Raw genomic sequence first — 18,006 nt, forward strand, 5'->3', positions numbered from 1 at the left:
TAGGTTGCCGTTGTTGGTAGCAGTGTATGTGTATGTAAAGCGGAATTTGGACTTCGTGCGAATTTTTCATCCAAAAGAAATTGCTCTCGAAGCCTGGATAGCTCAGACGGTAGAGCATCAGACTTTTAATCTGAGGGTCCAGGGTTCAAGTCCCTGTTCAGGCGATATATTCCTCTTATAGGACTTACATGGAAAATACTATTAGGTAGGGTAATAACAAAACAAGTCCTCTTCCACTATCATGTCTTTGGATGCTTATATACCCTCAGAGTTATCCAAGTTGGAAGTTAATAAGTGAGTTATGGCATTTTTCATGCTGGATCTGTGTCTTCTGAAGTGTGTATGCCATAACAGGTATCCCTGAATCTAGTCAATAAGTCTGCAAGTATAGAGTATTCCTGAGATTTGGGCTCAACTTGGGCTATGGTCCTGTTCGACCACAAGTACCCAGAAGTATTCGTTTTTCCTTGCCGTAGATGCCGTTCGACTGCCCAACTGTATGAAGTGGTAGGTTGTCGTTGTTTGAAGTCGTGTATGTGTGTGTAAAGAGGATTTGGACTTGTTGCGAATTTTTCGTCCAAAAGATACAGCTCTCGAAGCCTGGATAGCTCAGACGGTAGAGCATCAGACTTTTAATCTGAGGGTCCAGGGTTCAAGTCCCTGTTCAGGCGATGTACTCCTTTTAAGGGAGTTTCATTCAAATTACTATTAGGTACGGTAAAAACAAAACAAGGCCGATTTCACAATCATTTCTTTGGACGTATATATACCCTCACAGTTATCGAAAAGATGGAACATAATATGTGTGTTATGGCTGCTTTCATGCTGGATCTGTGTCTTCTGAAGTGTGTATGCCATAACAGGTATCCTTGAATCAAGTCAGTAAGTCTGCAAGCATAGAGTTTTCCTGAGATTTGGGCTCAACTTGTGCTATGGTCCTGTTCCGCCACAAGTACCCAGAAGTATTCGTTTTTCCTTGCCGTAGATGCCCTTCGACTGCCCAACTGTATGAAGTGGTAGGTTGCCGTTGTTGGTAGCAGTGTATGTGTATGTAAAGGGGAATTCGGACTTCGTGCGAATTTTTCATCCAAAAGAAATTGCTCTCGAAGCCTGGGTAGCTCAGACGGTAGAGCATCAGACTTTTAATCTGAGGGTCCAGGGTTCAAGTCCCTGTTCAGGCGATATATTCCTCTTATAGGACTTACATGGAAAATACTATTAGGTAGGGTAATAACAAAACAAGTCCTCTTCCACTATCATGTCTTTGGATGCTTATATACCCTCAGAGTTATCCAAGTTGGAAGTTAATAAGTGAGTTATGGCATTTTTCATGCTGGATCTGTGTCTTCTGAAGTGTGTATGCCATAACAGCTTTCCCTGAATCAAGTCAATAAGTCTGCAAGTATAGAGTTTTCCTGAGATTTGGGCTCAACTTGGGCTATGGTCCTGTTCGACCACAAGTACCAGAAGTATTCGTTTTTCCTTGCCGTAGATGCCCTTCGACTGCCCAACTGTATGAAGTGGTAGGTTGTCCGTTGTTGGTAGCAGTGTATGTGTATGTAAAAGGAAATTCGGACTTCGTGCGAATTTTTCATCCAAAAGAAATTGCTCTCGAAGCCTGGGTAGCTCAGACGGTAGAGCATCAGACTTTTAATCTGAGGGTCCAGGTTTCAAGTCCCTGTTCAGGCGATGTACTCCTCTTGAGGGAGTTTCATTCAAATTACTATTAGGTACGGTAAAAACAAAACAAGGCCGATTTCACTATCATGTCTTTGGATGCTTATATACCCTCAGAGTTATCCAAGTTGGAAGTTAATAAGTGAGTTATGGCATTTTTCATGCTGGATCTGTGTCTTCTGAAGTGTGTATGCCATAACAGCTTTCCCTGAATCAAGTCAATAAGTCTGCAAGTATAGAGTTTTCCTGAGATTTGGGCTCAACTTGGGCTATGGTCCTGTTCGACCACAAGTACCCAGAAGTATTCGTTTTTCCTTGCCGTAGATGCCCTTCGACTGCCCAACTGTATGAAGTGGTAGGTTGCCGTTGTTGGTAGCAGTGTATGTGTATGTAAAGCGGAATTCGGACTTCGTGCTCATTTTTCATCGAAAAGAAATTGCTCTCGAAGCCTGGATAGCTCAGACGGTAGAGCATCAGACTTTTAATCTGAGGGTCCAGGGTTCAAGTCCCTGTTCAGGCGATATATTCCTCTTATAGGACTTACATGGAAAATACTATTAGGTAGGGTAATAACAAAACAAGTCCTCTTCCACTATCATGTCTTTGGATGCTTATATACCCTCAGAGTTATCCAAGTTGGAAGTTAATAAGTGAGTTATGGCATTTTTCATGCTGGATCTGTGTCTTCTGAAGTGTGTATGCCATAACAGGTATCCCTGAATCAAGTCAATAAGTCTGCAAGTATAGAGTATTCCTGAGATTTGGGCTCAACTTGGGCTATGGTCCTGTTCGACCACAAGTACCCAGAAGTATTCGTTTTTCCTTGCCGTAGATGCCCTTCGACTGCCCAACTGTATGAAGTGGTAGGTTGCCGTTGTTGGTAGCAGTGTATGTGTATGTAAAGGGGAATTCGGACTTCGTGCGAATTTTTCATCCAAAAGAAATTGCTCTCGAAGCCTGGGTAGCTCAGACGGTAGAGCATCAGACTTTTAATCTGAGGGTCCAGGGTTCAAGTCCCTGTTCAGGCGATGTACTCCTCTTGAGGGAGTTTCATTCAAATTACTATTAGGTACGGTAAAAACAAAACAAGTCCTCTTCCACTATCATGTCTTTGGATGCTTATATACCCTCAGAGTTATCCAAGTTGGAAGTTAATAAGTGAGTTATGGCATTTTTCATGCTGGATCTGTGTCTTCTGAAGTGTGTATGCCATAACAGCTTTCCCTGAATCAAGTCAATAAGTCTGCAAGTATAGAGTTTTCCTGAGATTTGGGCTCAACTTGGGCTATGGTCCTGTTCGACCACAAGTACCCAGAAGTATTCGTTTTTCCTTGCCGTAGATGCCCTTCGACTGCCCAACTGTATGAAGTGGTAGGTTGTCATTGTTGGTAGCAGTGTATGTGTATGTAAAAGGAAATTTGGACTTCGTGCGAATTTTTCATCCAAAAGAAATTGCTCTCGAAGCCTGGGTAGCTCAGACGGTAGAGCATCAGACTTTTAATCTGAGGGTCCAGGTTTCAAGTCCCTGTTCAGGCGATGTACTCCTCTTATAGGGAGTTTCATTCAAATTACTATTAGGTACGGTAAAAACAAAACAAGGCCGATTTCACTATCATGTCTTTGGATGCTTATATACCCTCAGAGTTATCCAAGTTGGAAGTTAATAAGTGAGTTATGGCATTTTTCATGCTGGATCTGTGTCTTCTGAAGTGTGTATACCATAACAGCTTTCCCTTAATCAAGTCAATAAATCTGCAAGTATAGAGTTTTCCTGAGATTTGGGCTCAACTTGGGCTATGGTCCTGTTCGACCACAAGTACCCAGAAGTATTCGTTTTTCCTTGCCGTAGATGCCCTTCGACTGCCCAACTGTATGAAGTGGTAGGTTGCCGTTGTTGGTAGCAGTGTATGTGTATGTAAAGCGGAATTTGGACTTCGTGCTCATTTTTCATCGAAAAGAAATTGCTCTCGAAGCCTGGATAGCTCAGACGGTAGAGCATCAGACTTTTAATCTGAGGGTCCAGGGTTCAAGTCCCTGTTCAGGCGATATATTCCTCTTATAGGACTTACATGGAAAATACTATTAGGTAGGGTAATAACAAAACAAGTCCTCTTCCACTATCATGTCTTTGGATGCTTATATACCCTCAGAGTTATCCAAGTTGGAAGTTAATAAGTGAGTTATGGCATTTTTCATGCTGGATCTGTGTCTTCTGAAGTGTGTATGCCATAACAGCTTTCCCTGAATCAAGTCAATAAGTCTGCAAGTATAGAGTATTCCTGAGATTTGGGCTCAACTTGGGCTATGGTCCTGTTCGACCACAAGTACTCAGAAGTATTCGTTTTTCCTTGCCGTAGATGCCCTTCGACTGCCCAACTGTATGAAGTGGTAGGTTGCCGTTGTTGGTAGTAGTGTATGTGTATGTAAAGGGGAATTCGGACTTCGTGCGAATTTTTCATCCAAAAGAAATTGCTCTCGAAGCCTGGGTAGCTCAGACGGTAGAGCATCAGACTTTTAATCTGAGGGTCCAGGGTTCAAGTCCCTGTTCAGGCGATGTACTCCTATTATAGGGAGTTACATGCAAATTACTATTAGGTACGGTAATAACAAAACAAGTCCTCTTCCACTATCATGTCTTTGGATGCTTATATACCCTCAGAGTTATCCAAGTTGGAAGTTAATAAGTGAGTTATGGCATTTTTCATGCTGGATCTGTGTCTTCTGAAGTGTGTATGCCATAACAGCTTTCCCTGAATCAAGTCAATAAGTCTGCAAGTATAGAGTTTTCCTGAGATTTGGGCTCAACTTGGGCTATGGTCCTGTTCGACCACAAGTACCCAGAAGTATTCGTTTTTCCTTGCCGTAGATGCCCTTCGACTGCCCAACTGTATGAAGTGGTAGGTTGTCATTGTTGGTAGCAGTGTATGTGTATGTAAAAGGAAATTTGGACTTCGTGCGAATTTTTCATCCAAAAGAAATTGCTCTCGAAGCCTGGGTAGCTCAGACGGTAGAGCATCAGACTTTTAATCTGAGGGTCCAGGGTTTCAAGTCCCTGTTCAGGCGATATACTTCCTCTTATAGGACTTTACATGCAAATTACTATTAGGTACGGGTAATAACAAAACAAGGCCTATTCCACTATCATGTCTTTGGATGCTTATATACCCTCAGAGTTATCCAAGTTGGAAGTTAATAAGTGAGTTATGGCATTTTTCATGCTGGATCTGTGTCTTCTGAAGTGTGTATGCCATAACAGCTTTCCCTGAATCAAGTCAATAAGTCTGCAAGTATAGAGTTTTCCTGAGATTTGGGCTCAACTTGGGCTATGGTCCTGTTCGACCACAAGTACCCAGAAGTATTCGTTTTTCCTTGCCGTAGATGCCCTTCGACTGCCCAACTGTATGAAGTGGTAGGTTGCCGTTGTTGGTAGCAGTGTATGTGTATGTAAAGGGGAATTCGGACTTCGTGCTAATTTTTCATCCGAAAAGAAATTGCTCTCGAAGCCTGGATAGCTCAGACGGTAGAGCATCAGACTTTTAATCTGAGGGTCCAGGGTTCAAGTCCCTGTTCAGGTGATATATTCCTCTTATAGGACTTACATGGAAAATACTATTAGGTAGGGTAATAACAAAACAAGTCCTCTTCCACTATCATGTCTTTGGATGCTTATATACCCTCAGAGTTATCCAAGTTGGAAGTTAATAAGTGAGTTATGGCATTTTTCATGCTGGATCTGTGTCTTCTGAAGTGTGTATGCCATAACAGCTTTCCCTGAATCAAGTCAATAAGTCTGCAAGTATAGAGTTTTCCTGAGATTTGGGCTCAACTTGGGCTATGGTCCTGTTCGACCACAAGTACCCAGAAGTATTCGTTTTTCCTTGCCGTAGATGCCCTTCGACTGCCCAACTGTATGAAGTGGTAGGTTGTCCGTTGTTGGTAGCAGTGTATGTGTATGTAAAGGGAATTTGGACTTCGTGCGAATTTTTCATCCAAAAGAAATTGCTCTCGAAGCCTGGATAGCTCAGACGGTAGAGCATCAGACTTTTAATCTGAGGGTCCAGGTTTCAAGTCCCTGTTCAGGCGATGTACTCCTCTTGAGGGAGTTTCATTCAAATTACTATTAGGTACGGTAAAAACAAAACAAGGCCGATTTCACTATCATGTCTTTGGATGCTTATATACCCTCAGAGTTATCCAAGTTGGAAGTTAATAAGTGAGTTATGGCATTTTTCATGCTGGATCTGTGTCTTCTGAAGTGTGTATACCATAACAGCTTTCCCTGAATCAAGTCAATAAGTCTGCAAGTATAGAGTTTTCCTGAGATTTGGGCTCAACTTGGGCTATGGTCCTGTTCGACCACAAGTACCCAGAAGTATTCGTTTTTCCTTGCCGTAGATGCCCTTCGACTGCCCAACTGTATGAAGTGGTAGGTTGCCGTTGTTGGTAGCAGTGTATGTGTATGTAAAGCGGAATTCGGACTTCGTGCTCATTTTTCATCGAAAAGAAATTGCTCTCGAAGCCTGGGTAGCTCAGACGGTAGAGCATCAGACTTTTAATCTGAGGGTCCAGGGTTCAAGTCCCTGTTCAGGTGATATATTCCTCTTATAGGACTTACATGGAAAATACTATTAGGTAGGGTAAAAACAAAACAAGTCCTCTTCCACTATCATGTCTTTGGATGCTTATATACCCTCAGAGTTATCCAAGTTGGAACTTAATAAGTGAGTTATGGCATTTTTCATGCTGGATCTGTGTCTTCTGAAGTGTGTATGCCATAACAGGTATCCCTGAATCTAGTCAATAAGTCTGCAAGTATAGAGTTTTCCTGAGATTTGGGCTCAACTTGGGCTATGGTCCTGTTCGACCACAAGTACCCAGAAGTATTCGTTTTTCCTTGCCGTAGATGCCCTTCGACTGCCCAACTGTATGAAGTGGTAGGTTGTCGTTGTTTGAAGTAGTGTATGTGTGTGTAAAGGGGATTTGGACTTGTTGCGAATTTTTCGTCCAAAAGATACAGCTCTCGAAGCCTGGATAGCTCAGACGGTAGAGCATCAGACTTTTAATCTGAGGGTCCAGGGTTCAAGTCCCTGTTCAGGCGATGTACTCCTTTTAAGGGAGTTTCATTCAAATTACTATTAGGTACGGTAAAAACAAAACAAGGCCGATTTCACAATCATTTCTTTGGACGTATATATACCCTCACAGTTATCGAAAAGATGGAACATAATATGTGTGTTATGGCTGCTTTCATGCTGGATCTGTGTCTTCTGAAGTGTGTATGCCATAACAGGTATCCTTGAATCAAGTCAGTAAGTCTGCAAGCATAGAGTTTTCCTGAGATTTGGGCTCAACTTGTGCTATGGTCCTGTTCCGCCACAAGGTCTCAGAAGTATTCGTTTTTCCTTGCCGTAGATGCCCTTCGACTGCCCAACTGTATGAAGTGGTAGGTTGCCGTTGTTGGTAGCAGTGTATGTGTATGTAAAGGGGAATTCGGACTTCGTGCGAATTTTTCATCGAAAAGAAATTGCTCTCGAAGCCTGGATAGCTCAGACGGTAGAGCATCAGACTTTTAATCTGAGGGTCCAGGGTTCAAGTCCCTGTTCAGGTGATATATTCCTCTTATAGGACTTACATGGAAAATACTATTAGGTAGGGTAATAACAAAACAAGTCCTCTTCCACTATCATGTCTTTGGATGCTTATATACCCTCAGAGTTATCCAAGTTGGAAGTTAATAAGTGAGTTATGGCATTTTTCATGCTGGATCTGTGTCTTCTGAAGTGTGTATGCCATAACAGGTATCCCTGAATCTAGTCAATAAGTCTGCAAGTATAGAGTATTCCTGAGATTTGGGCTCAACTTGGGCTATGGTCCTGTTCGACCACAAGTACCCAGAAGTATTCGTTTTTCCTTGCCGTAGATGCCCTTCGACTGCCCAACTGTATGAAGTGGTAGGTTGTCGTTGTTTGAAGTAGTGTATGTGTGTGTAAAGGGGATTTGGACTTGTTGCGAATTTTTCGTCCAAAAGATACAGCTCTCGAAGCCTGGATAGCTCAGACGGTAGAGCATCAGACTTTTAATCTGAGGGTCCAGGGTTCAAGTCCCTGTTCAGGCGATGTACTCCTTTTAAGGGAGTTTCATTCAAATTACTATTAGGTACGGTAAAAACAAAACAAGGCCGATTTCACTAATCATGTCTTTGGACGTATATATACCCTCACAGTTATCGAAAGATTGGAACAGTAATAATGTGATGTTATGGCATTTTTCATGCTGGATCTGTGTCTTCTGAAGTGTGTATGCCATAACAGCTTATCCTTGAATCAAGTCAGTAAGTCTGCAAGTATAGAGTTTTCCTGAGATTTGGGCTCAACTTGGGCTATGGTCCTGTTCGACCACAAGTACCCAGAAGTATTCGTTTTTCCTTGCCGTAGATGCCCTTCGACTGCCCAACTGTATGAAGTGGTAGGTTGCCGTTGTTGGTAGCAGTGTATGTGTATGTAAAGCGGAATTCGGACTTCGTGCTCATTTTTCATCGAAAAGAAATTGCTCTCGAAGCCTGGATAGCTCAGACGGTAGAGCATCAGACTTTTAATCTGAGGGTCCAGGGTTCAAGTCCCTGTTCAGGCGATATATTCCTCTTATAGGACTTACATGGAAAATACTATTAGGTAGGGTAATAACAAAACAAGTCCTCTTCCACTATCATGTCTTTGGATGCTTATATACCCTCAGAGTTATCCAAGTTGGAAGTTAATAAGTGAGTTATGGCATTTTTCATGCTGGATCTGTGTCTTCTGAAGTGTGTATGCCATAACAGGTATCCCTGAATCTAGTCAATAAGTCTGCAAGTATAGAGTATTCCTGAGATTTGGGCTCAACTTGGGCTATGGTCCTGTTCGACCACAAGTACCCAGAAGTATTCGTTTTTCCTTTGCCGTAGATGCCCTTCGACTGCCCAACTGTATGAAGTGGTAGGTTGTCGTTGTTTGAAGTAGTGTATGTGTGTGTAAAGGGGATTTGGACTTGTTGCGAATTTTTCGTCCAAAAGATACAGCTCTCGAAGCCTGGATAGCTCAGACGGTAGAGCATCAGACTTTTAATCTGAGGGTCCAGGGTTCAAGTCCCTGTTCAGGCGATGTACTCCTTTTAAGGGAGTTTCATTCAAATTACTATTAGGTACGGTAAAAACAAAACAAGGCCGATTTCACAATCATTTCTTTGGACGTATATATACCCTCACAGTTATCGAAAAGATGGAACATAATATGTGTGTTATGGCTGCTTTCATGCTGGATCTGTGTCTTCTGAAGTGTGTATGCCATAACAGGTATCCTTGAATCAAGTCAGTAAGTCTGCAAGCATAGAGTTTTCCTGAGATTTGGGCTCAACTTGTGCTATGGTCCTGTTCCGCCACAAGGTCTCAGAAGTATAAATTTTTCCTTGCCGTAAATGCCCTTCAACTGCCCAACTGTATGAAGTGGTAGGTTGCCGTTGTTGGTAGCAGTGTATGTGTATGTAAAGGGGAATTCGGACTTCGTGCGAATTTTTCATCCAAAAGAAATTGCTCTCGAAGCCTGGGTAGCTCAGACGGTAGAGCATCAGACTTTTAATCTGAGGGTCCAGGGTTCAAGTCCCTGTTCAGGCGATATATTTCTCTTACACGTATAGAGTTTTCCTGAGATTTGGGCTCAACTTGGGCTATGGTCCTGTTCGACCACAAGTACCCAGAAGTATTCGTTTTTCCTTGCCGTAGATGCCCTTCGACTGCCCAACTGTATGAAGTGGTAGGTTGCCGTTGTTGGTAGCAGTGTATGTGTATGTAAAGCGGAATTCGGACTTCGTGCTAATTTTTCATCCAAAAGAAATTGCTCTCGAAGCCTGGATAGCTCAGACGGTAGAGCATCAGACTTTTAATCTGAGGGTCCAGGGTTCAAGTCCCTGTTCAGGCGATATATTCCTCTTATAGGACTTACATGGAAAATACTATTAGGTAGGGTAATAACAAAACAAGTCCTCTTCCACTATCATGTCTTTGGATGCTTATATACCCTCAGAGTTATCCAAGTTGGAAGTTAATAAGTGAGTTATGGCATTTTTCATGCTGGATCTGTGTCTTCTGAAGTGTGTATGCCATAACAGGTATCCCTGAATCTAGTCAATAAGTCTGCAAGTATAGAGTATTCCTGAGATTTGGGCTCAACTTGGGCTATGGTCCTGTTCGACCACAAGTACCCAGAAGTATTCGTTTTTCCTTGCCGTAGATGCCCTTCGACTACCCAACTGTATGAAGTGGTAGGTTGTCGTTGTTTGAAGTAGTGTATGTGTGTGTAAAGGGGATTTGGACTTGTTGCGAATTTTTCGTCCAAAAGATACAGCTCTCGAAGCCTGGATAGCTCAGACGGTAGAGCATCAGACTTTTAATCTGAGGGTCCAGGGTTCAAGTCCCTGTTCAGGCGATGTACTCCTTTTAAGGGAGTTTCATTCAAATTACTATTAGGTACGGTAAAAACAAAACAAGGCCGATTTCACAATCATGTCTTTGGACGTATATATACCCTCACAGTTATCGAAAAGATGGAACATAATATGTGTGTTATGGCTGCTTTCATGCTGGATCTGTGTCTTCTGAAGTGTGTATGCCATAACAGGTATCCTTGAATCAAGTCAGTAAGTCTGCAAGCATAGAGTTTTCCTGAGATTTGGGCTCAACTTGTGCTATGGTCCTGTTCGACCACAAGTACCCAGAAGTATTCGTTTTTCCTTGCCGTAGATGCCCTTCGACTGCCCAACTGTATGAAGTGGTAGGTTGCCGTTGTTGGTAGCAGTGTATGTGTATGTAAAGCGGAATTCGGACTTCGTGCTCATTTTTCATCGAAAAGAAATTGCTCTCGAAGCCTGGATAGCTCAGACGGTAGAGCATCAGACTTTTAATCTGAGGGTCCAGGGTTCAAGTCCCTGTTCAGGCGATATATTCCTCTTATAGGACTTACATGGAAAATACTATTAGGTAGGGTAATAACAAAACAAGTCCTCTTCCACTATCATGTCTTTGGATGCTTATATACCCTCAGAGTTATCCAAGTTGGAAGTTAATAAGTGAGTTATGGCATTTTTCATGCTGGATCTGTGTCTTCTGAAGTGTGTATGCCATAACAGGTATCCCTGAATCTAGTCAATAAGTCTGCAAGTATAGAGTATTCCTGAGATTTGGGCTCAACTTGGGCTATGGTCCTGTTCGACCACAAGTACCCAGAAGTATTCGTTTTTCCTTTGCCGTAGATGCCCTTCGACTGCCCAACTGTATGAAGTGGTAGGTTGTCGTTGTTTGAAGTAGTGTATGTGTGTGTAAAGGGGATTTGGACTTGTTGCGAATTTTTCGTCCAAAAGATACAGCTCTCGAAGCCTGGATAGCTCAGACGGTAGAGCATCAGACTTTTAATCTGAGGGTCCAGGGTTCAAGTCCCTGTTCAGGCGATGTACTCCTTTTAAGGGAGTTTCATTCAAATTACTATTAGGTACGGTAAAAACAAAACAAGGCCGATTTCACAATCATTTCTTTGGACGTATATATACCCTCACAGTTATCGAAAAGATGGAACATAATATGTGTGTTATGGCTGCTTTCATGCTGGATCTGTGTCTTCTGAAGTATGTATGCCATAACAGGTATCCTTGAATCAAGTCAGTAAGTCTGCAAGCATAGAGTTTTCCTGAGATTTGGGCTCAACTTGTGCTATGGTCCTGTTCCACCACAAGGTCTCAGAAGTATACATTTTTCCTTGCCGTAAATGCCCTTCAACTGCCCAACTGTATGAAGTGGTAGGTTGCCATTGTTGGTAGCAGTGTATGTGTATGTAAAGGGGAATTCGGACTTCGTGCGAATTTTTCATCCAAAAGAAATTGCTCTCGAAGCCTGGGTAGCTCAGACGGTAGAGCATCAGACTTTTAATCTGAGGGTCCAGGGTTCAAGTCCCTGTTCAGGCGATATATTCCTCTTATAGGACTTACATGGAAAATACTATTAGGTAGGGTAATAATAAAACAAGTCCTCTTCCACTATCATGTCTTTGGATGCTTATATACCCTCAGAGTTATCCAAGTTGGAAGTTAATAAGTGAGTTATGGCATTTTTCATGCTGGATCTGTGTCTTCTGAAGTGTGTATGCCATAACAGCTTTCCCTGAATCAAGTCAATAAGTCTGCAAGTATAGAGTTTTCCTGAGATTTGGGCTCAACTTGGGCTATGGTCCTGTTCGACCACAAGTACCCAGAAGTATTCGTTTTTCCTTGCCGTAGATGCCCTTCGACTGCCCAACTGTATGAAGTGGTAGGTTGCCGTTGTTGGTAACAGTGTATGTGTATGTAAAGGGGAATTCGGACTTCGTGCGAATTTTTCATCCAAAAGAAATTGCTCTCGAAGCCTGGGTAGCTCAGACGGTAGAGCATCAGACTTTTAATCTGAGGGTCCAGGGTTCAAGTCCCTGTTCAGGCGATATATTCCTCTTATAGGACTTACATGGAAAATACTATTAGGTAGGGTAATAACAAAACAAGTCCTCTTCCACTATCATGTCTTTGGATGCTTATATACCATCAGAGTTATCCAAGTTGGAAGTTAATAAGTGAGTTATGGCATTTTTCATGCTGGATCTGTGTCTTCTGAAGTGTGTATGCCATAACAGCTTATCCCTGAATCAAGTCAATAAGTCTGCAAGTATAGAGTTTCCCTGAGATTTGGGCTCAATTTGGGCTATGGTCCTGTTCGACCACAAGTACCCAGAAGTATTCGTTTTTCCTTGCCGTAGATGCCCTTCGACTGCCCAACTGTATGAAGTGGTAGGTTGTCCGTTGTTGGTAAGCAGTGTATGTGTATGTAAAGGGGAATTTGGACTTCGTGCGAATTTTTCATCCAAAAGATACATGCTCTCGAAGCCTGGATAGCTCAGACGGTAGAGCATCAGACTTTTAATCTGAGGGTCCAGGGTTCAAGTCCCTGTTCAGGCGATGTACTCCTTTTAAGGGAGTTTCATTCAAATTACTATTAGGTACGTTAAAAACAAAACAAGGCCGATTTCACTATCATGTCTTTGGATGCTTATATACCCTCAGAGTTATCCAAGATTGGAACAGTAATAATGTGATGTTATGGCATTTTTCATGCTGGATCTGTGTCTTCTGAAGTGTGTATGCCATAACAGCTTATCCCTTGAATCAAGTCAGTAAGTCTGCAAGTATAGAGTTTTCCTGAGATTTGGTCTCAATTTGGGCTATGGTCCTGTTCGACCACAAGTACCCAGAAGTATTCGTTTTTCCTTGCCGTAGATGCCCTTCGACTGCCCAACTGTATGAAGTGGTAGGTTGCCGTTGTTGGTAACAGTGTATGTGTATGTAAAGGGGAATTCGGACTTCGTGCGAATTTTTCATCCAAAAGAAATTGCTCTCTAAGCCTGGATAGCTCAGACGGTAGAGCATCAGACTTTTAATCTGAGGGTCCAGGGTTCAAGTCTCTGTTCAGGTGATATATTCCTCTTATAGGACTTACATGGAAAATACTATTAGGTAGGGTAATAACAAAACAAGTCCTCTTCCACTATCATGTCTTTGGATGCTTATATACCCTCAGAGTTATCCAAGTTGGAAGTTAATAAGTGAGTTATGGCATTTTTCATGCTGGATCTGTGTCTTCTGAAGTGTGTATGCCATAACAGGTATCCCTGAATCTAGTCAATAAGTCTGCAAGTATAGAGTTTTCCTGAGATTTGGGCTCAACTTGGGCTATGGTCCTGTTCGACCACAAGTACCCAGAAGTATTCGTTTTTCCTTTGCCGTAGATGCCCTTCGACTGCCCAACTGTATGAAGTGGTAGGTTGTCGTTGTTTGAAGTAGTGTATGTGTGTGTAAAGGGGATTTGGACTTGTTGCGAATTTTTCGTCCAAAAGATACAGCTCTCGAAGCCTGGATAGCTCAGACGGTAGAGCATCAGACTTTTAATCTGAGGGTCCAGGGTTCAAGTCCCTGTTCAGGCGATGTACTCCTTTTAAGGGAGTTTCATTCAAATTACTATTAGGTACGGTAAAAACAAAACAAGGCCGATTTCACAATCATGTCTTTGGACGTATATATACCCTCACAGTTATCGAAAAGATGGAACATAATATGTGTGTTATGGCTGCTTTCATGCTGGATCTGTGTCTTCTGAAGTGTGTATGCCATAACAGGTATCCTTGAATCAAGTCAGTAAGTCTGCAAGCATAGAGTTTTCCTGAGATTTGGGCTCAACTTGTGCTATGGTCCTGTTCCGCCACAAGGTCTCAGAAGTATACATTTTTCCTTGCCGTAAATGCCCTTCAACTGCCCAACTGTATGAAGTGGTAGGTTGCCATTGTTGGTAGCAGTGTATGTGTATGTAAAGGGGAATTCGGACTTCGTGCGAATTTTTCATCCAAAAGAAATTGCTCTCGAAGCCTGGGTAGCTCAGACGGTAGAGCATCAGACTTTTAATCTGAGGGTCCAGGGTTCAAGTCCCTGTTCAGGCGATATATTCCTCTTATAGGACTTACATGGAAAATACTATTAGGTAGGGTAATAACAAAACAAGTCCTCTTCCACTATCATGTCTTTGGATGCTTATATACCCTCAGAGTTATCCAAGTTGGAAGTTAATAAGTGAGTTATGGCATTTTTCATGCTGGATCTGTGTCTTCTGAAGTGTGTATGCCATAACAGCTTTCCCTGAATCAAGTCAATAAGTCTGCAAGTATAGAGTTTTCCTGAGATTTGGGCTCAACTTGGGCTATGGTCCTGTTCGACCACAAGTACCCAGAAGTATTCGTTTTTCCTTGCCGTAGATGCCCTTCGACTGCCCAACTGTATGAAGTGGTAGGTTGCCGTTGTTGGTAAGCAGTGTATGTGTATGTAAAGGGGAATTCGGACTTCGTGCAAATTTTTCATCCAAAAGAAATTGCTCTCGAAGCCTGGGTAGCTCAGACGGTAGAGCATCAGACTTTTAATCTGAGGGTCCAGGGTTCAAGTCCCTGTTCAGGCGATATATTCCTCTTATAGGACTTACATGGAAAATACTATTAGGTAGGGTAATAACAAAACAAGTCCTCTTCCACTATCATGTCTTTGGATGCTTATATACCCTCAGAGTTATCCAAGTTGGAAGTTAATAAGTGAGTTATGGCATTTTTCATGCTGGATCTGTGTCTTCTGAAGTGTGTATGCCATAACAGCTTTCCCTGAATCAAGTCAATAAGTCTGCAAGTATAGAGTTTTCCTGAGATTTGGGCTCAACTTGGGCTATGGTCCTGTTCGACCACAAGTACCCAGAAGTATTCGTTTTTCCTTGCCGTAGATGCCCTTCGACTGCCCAACTGTATGAAGTGGTAGGTTGCCGTTGTTGGTAGCAGTGTATGTGTATGTAAAGCGGAATTCGGACTTCGTGCGAATTTTTCATCCAAAAGAAATTGCTCTCGAAGCCTGGATAGCTCAGACGGTAGAGCATCAGACTTTTAATCTGAGGGTCCAGGGTTCAAGTCCCTGTTCAGGCGATGTACTCCTTTTAAGGGAGTTTCATTCAAATTACTATTAGGTACGGTAAAAACAAAACAAGGCCGATTTCACTATCATGTCTTTGGATGCTTATATACCCTCAGAGTTATCCAAGTTGGAAGTTAATAAGTGAGTTATGGCATTTTTCATGCTGGATCTGTGTCTTCTGAAGTGTGTATGCCATAACAGCTTATCCCTTAATCAAGTCAATAAGTCTGCAAGTATAGAGTTTTCCTGAGATTTGGGCTCAACTTGGGCTATGGTCCTGTTCGACCACAAGTACCCAGAAGTATTCGTTTTTCCTTGCCGTAGATGCCCTTCGACTGCCCAACTGTATGAAGTGGTAGGTTGCCGTTGTTGGTAGCAGTGTATGTGTATGTAAAGGGGAATTCGGACTTCGTGCGAATTTTTCATCCAAAAGAAATTGCTCTCGAAGCCTGGGTAGCTCAGACGGTAGAGCATCAGACTTTTAATCTGAGGGTCCAGGGTTCAAGTCCCTGTTCAGGCGATATATTCCTCTTATAGGACTTACATGGAAAATACTATTAGGTAGGGTAATAACAAAACAAGTCCTCTTCCACTATCATGTCTTTGGATGCTTATATACCCTCAGAGTTATCCAAGTTGGAAGTTAATAAGTGAGTTATGGCATTTTTCATGCTGGATCTGTGTCTTCTGAAGTGTGTATACCATAACAGCTTTCCCTGAATCAAGTCAATAAGTCTGCAAGTATAGAGTTTTCCTGAGATTTGGGCTCAACTTGGGCTATGGTCCTGTTCGACCACAAGTACCCAGAAGTATTCGTTTTTCCTTGCCGTAGATGCCCTTCGACTGCCCAACTGTATGAAGTGGTAGGTTGCCGTTGTTGGTAGCAGTGTATGTGTATGTAAAGCGGAATTCGGACTTCGTGCTCATTTTTCATCGAAAAGAAATTGCTCTCGAAGCCTGGATAGCTCAGACGGTAGAGCATCAGACTTTTAATCTGAGGGTCCAGGGTTCAAGTCCCTGTTCAGGCGATATATTCCTCTTATAGGACTTACATGGAAAATACTATTAGGTAGGGTAAGAACAAAACAAGTCCTCTTTCACTATCATGTCTTTGGATGCTTATATACCCTCAGAGTTATCCAAGTTGGAAGTTAATAAGTGAGTTATGGCATTTTTCATGCTGGATCTGTGTCTTCTGAAGTGTGTATGCCATAACAGGTATCCCTGAATCTAGTCAATAAGTCTGCAAGTATAGAGTATTCCTGAGATTTGGGCTCAACTTGGGCTATGGTCCTGTTCGACCACAAGTACCCAGAAGTATTCGTTTTTCCTTGCCGTAGATGCCCTTCGACTACCCAACTGTATGAAGTGGTAGGTTGTCGTTGTTTGAAGTAGTGTATGTGTGTGTAAAGGGGATTTGGACTTGTTGAGAATTTTTCGTCCAAAAGATACAGCTCTCGAAGCCTGGATAGCTCAGACGGTAGAGCATCAGACTTTTAATCTGAGGGTCCAGGGTTCAAGTCCCTGTTCAGGCGATGTACTCCTTTTAAGGGAGTTTCATTCAAATTACTATTAGGTACGGTAAAAACAAAACAAGGCCGATTTCACAATCATGTCTTTGGACGTATATATACCCTCACAGTTATCGAAAAGATGGAACATAATATGTGTGTTATGGCTGCTTTCATGCTGGATCTGTGTCTTCTGAAGTATGTATGCCATAACAGGTATCCTTGAATCAAGTCAGTAAGTCTGCAAGCATAGAGTTTTCCTGAGATTTGGGCTCAACTTGTGCTATGGTCCTGTTCCACCACAAGGTCTCAGAAGTATACATTTTTCCTTGCCGTAAATGCCCTTCAACTGCCCAACTGTATGAAGTGGTAGGTTGCCATTGTTGGTAGCAGTGTATGTGTATGTAAAGGGGAATTCGGACTTCGTGCGAATTTTTCATCCAAAAGAAATTGCTCTCGAAGCCTGGGTAGCTCAGACGGTAGAGCATCAGACTTTTAATCTGAGGGTCCAGGGTTCAAGTCCCTGTTCAGGCGATATATTCCTCTTATAGGACTTACATGGAAAATACTATTAGGTAGGGTAATAACAAAACAAGTCCTCTTCCACTATCATGTCTTTGGATGCTTATATACCCTCAGAGTTATCCAAGTTGGAAGTTAATAAGTGAGTTATGGCATTTTTCATGCTGGATCTGTGTCTTCTGAAGTGTGTATGCCATAACAGCTTTCCCTGAATCAAGTCAATAAGTCTGCAAGTATAGAGTTTTCCTGAGATTTGGGCTCAACTTGGGCTATGGTCCTGTTCGACCACAAGTACCCAGAAGTATTCGTTTTTCCTTGCCGTAGATGCCCTTCGACTGCCCAACTGTATGAAGTGGTAGGTTGCCGTTGTTGGTAACAGTGTATGTGTATGTAAAGGGGAATTCGGACTTCGTGCGAATTTTTCATCGAAAAGAAATTGCTCTCGAAGCCTGGATAGCTCAGACGGTAGAGCATCAGACTTTTAATCTGAGGGTCCAGGGTTCAAGTCCCTGTTCAGGCGATATATTTCTCTTACACGTATAGAGTTTTCCTGAGATTTGGGCTCAACTTGGGCTATGGTCCTGTTCGACCACAAGTACCCAGAAGTATTCGTTTTTTCCTTGCCGTAGATGCCCTTCGACTGCCCAACTGTATGAAGTGGTAGGTTGCCGTTGTTGGTAGCAGTGTATGTGTATGTAAAGCGGAATTTGGACTTCGTGCTCATTTTTCATCGAAAAGAAATTGCTCTCGA

General features: G+C 42.4%; 1 protein-coding gene and 36 non-coding genes across 40 annotated transcripts in view; all 37 read left to right on the plus strand.

The window, feature by feature from the left end:
- Window positions 1–18,006, plus strand: part of pnpla7b (patatin-like phospholipase domain containing 7b) — a 52,302-nt gene that overhangs the window by 23,182 nt on the left and 11,114 nt on the right. The window lies entirely within an intron of this gene.
- Window positions 92–164, plus strand: trnak-uuu. Its single transcript has one exon. It is a non-coding gene; the product is annotated as a tRNA-Lys (tRNA).
- Window positions 599–671, plus strand: trnak-uuu. Its single transcript has one exon. It is a non-coding gene; the product is annotated as a tRNA-Lys (tRNA).
- trnak-uuu lies at window positions 1,109–1,181 on the plus strand. Its single transcript has one exon. It is a non-coding gene; the product is annotated as a tRNA-Lys (tRNA).
- Window positions 1,617–1,689, plus strand: trnak-uuu. The gene has a single exon. It is a non-coding gene; the product is annotated as a tRNA-Lys (tRNA).
- On the plus strand, window positions 2,125–2,197 carry trnak-uuu. Its single transcript has one exon. It is a non-coding gene; the product is annotated as a tRNA-Lys (tRNA).
- Window positions 2,633–2,705, plus strand: trnak-uuu. The gene has a single exon. It is a non-coding gene; the product is annotated as a tRNA-Lys (tRNA).
- Window positions 3,141–3,213, plus strand: trnak-uuu. The gene has a single exon. It is a non-coding gene; the product is annotated as a tRNA-Lys (tRNA).
- On the plus strand, window positions 3,650–3,722 carry trnak-uuu. Its single transcript has one exon. It is a non-coding gene; the product is annotated as a tRNA-Lys (tRNA).
- Window positions 4,158–4,230, plus strand: trnak-uuu. The gene has a single exon. It is a non-coding gene; the product is annotated as a tRNA-Lys (tRNA).
- Window positions 4,667–4,740, plus strand: trnak-uuu. Its single transcript has one exon. It is a non-coding gene; the product is annotated as a tRNA-Lys (tRNA).
- Window positions 5,180–5,252, plus strand: trnak-uuu. The gene has a single exon. It is a non-coding gene; the product is annotated as a tRNA-Lys (tRNA).
- trnak-uuu lies at window positions 5,688–5,760 on the plus strand. The gene has a single exon. It is a non-coding gene; the product is annotated as a tRNA-Lys (tRNA).
- trnak-uuu lies at window positions 6,196–6,268 on the plus strand. The gene has a single exon. It is a non-coding gene; the product is annotated as a tRNA-Lys (tRNA).
- On the plus strand, window positions 6,703–6,775 carry trnak-uuu. Its single transcript has one exon. It is a non-coding gene; the product is annotated as a tRNA-Lys (tRNA).
- On the plus strand, window positions 7,213–7,285 carry trnak-uuu. The gene has a single exon. It is a non-coding gene; the product is annotated as a tRNA-Lys (tRNA).
- On the plus strand, window positions 7,720–7,792 carry trnak-uuu. The gene has a single exon. It is a non-coding gene; the product is annotated as a tRNA-Lys (tRNA).
- trnak-uuu lies at window positions 8,235–8,307 on the plus strand. Its single transcript has one exon. It is a non-coding gene; the product is annotated as a tRNA-Lys (tRNA).
- trnak-uuu lies at window positions 8,743–8,815 on the plus strand. Its single transcript has one exon. It is a non-coding gene; the product is annotated as a tRNA-Lys (tRNA).
- On the plus strand, window positions 9,253–9,325 carry trnak-uuu. The gene has a single exon. It is a non-coding gene; the product is annotated as a tRNA-Lys (tRNA).
- trnak-uuu lies at window positions 9,557–9,629 on the plus strand. Its single transcript has one exon. It is a non-coding gene; the product is annotated as a tRNA-Lys (tRNA).
- trnak-uuu lies at window positions 10,064–10,136 on the plus strand. Its single transcript has one exon. It is a non-coding gene; the product is annotated as a tRNA-Lys (tRNA).
- trnak-uuu lies at window positions 10,574–10,646 on the plus strand. The gene has a single exon. It is a non-coding gene; the product is annotated as a tRNA-Lys (tRNA).
- Window positions 11,082–11,154, plus strand: trnak-uuu. Its single transcript has one exon. It is a non-coding gene; the product is annotated as a tRNA-Lys (tRNA).
- trnak-uuu lies at window positions 11,592–11,664 on the plus strand. The gene has a single exon. It is a non-coding gene; the product is annotated as a tRNA-Lys (tRNA).
- Window positions 12,100–12,172, plus strand: trnak-uuu. Its single transcript has one exon. It is a non-coding gene; the product is annotated as a tRNA-Lys (tRNA).
- trnak-uuu lies at window positions 12,612–12,684 on the plus strand. Its single transcript has one exon. It is a non-coding gene; the product is annotated as a tRNA-Lys (tRNA).
- trnak-uuu lies at window positions 13,126–13,198 on the plus strand. The gene has a single exon. It is a non-coding gene; the product is annotated as a tRNA-Lys (tRNA).
- Window positions 13,634–13,706, plus strand: trnak-uuu. The gene has a single exon. It is a non-coding gene; the product is annotated as a tRNA-Lys (tRNA).
- trnak-uuu lies at window positions 14,144–14,216 on the plus strand. Its single transcript has one exon. It is a non-coding gene; the product is annotated as a tRNA-Lys (tRNA).
- trnak-uuu lies at window positions 14,653–14,725 on the plus strand. The gene has a single exon. It is a non-coding gene; the product is annotated as a tRNA-Lys (tRNA).
- On the plus strand, window positions 15,161–15,233 carry trnak-uuu. The gene has a single exon. It is a non-coding gene; the product is annotated as a tRNA-Lys (tRNA).
- trnak-uuu lies at window positions 15,670–15,742 on the plus strand. The gene has a single exon. It is a non-coding gene; the product is annotated as a tRNA-Lys (tRNA).
- Window positions 16,178–16,250, plus strand: trnak-uuu. The gene has a single exon. It is a non-coding gene; the product is annotated as a tRNA-Lys (tRNA).
- On the plus strand, window positions 16,685–16,757 carry trnak-uuu. Its single transcript has one exon. It is a non-coding gene; the product is annotated as a tRNA-Lys (tRNA).
- Window positions 17,195–17,267, plus strand: trnak-uuu. The gene has a single exon. It is a non-coding gene; the product is annotated as a tRNA-Lys (tRNA).
- trnak-uuu lies at window positions 17,703–17,775 on the plus strand. The gene has a single exon. It is a non-coding gene; the product is annotated as a tRNA-Lys (tRNA).

Source organism: Hippoglossus hippoglossus, chromosome 9 (assembly GCF_009819705.1).
Source record: "Hippoglossus hippoglossus isolate fHipHip1 chromosome 9, fHipHip1.pri, whole genome shotgun sequence".
Classification (NCBI taxonomy): Eukaryota; Metazoa; Chordata; class Actinopteri; order Pleuronectiformes; family Pleuronectidae; genus Hippoglossus; species Hippoglossus hippoglossus.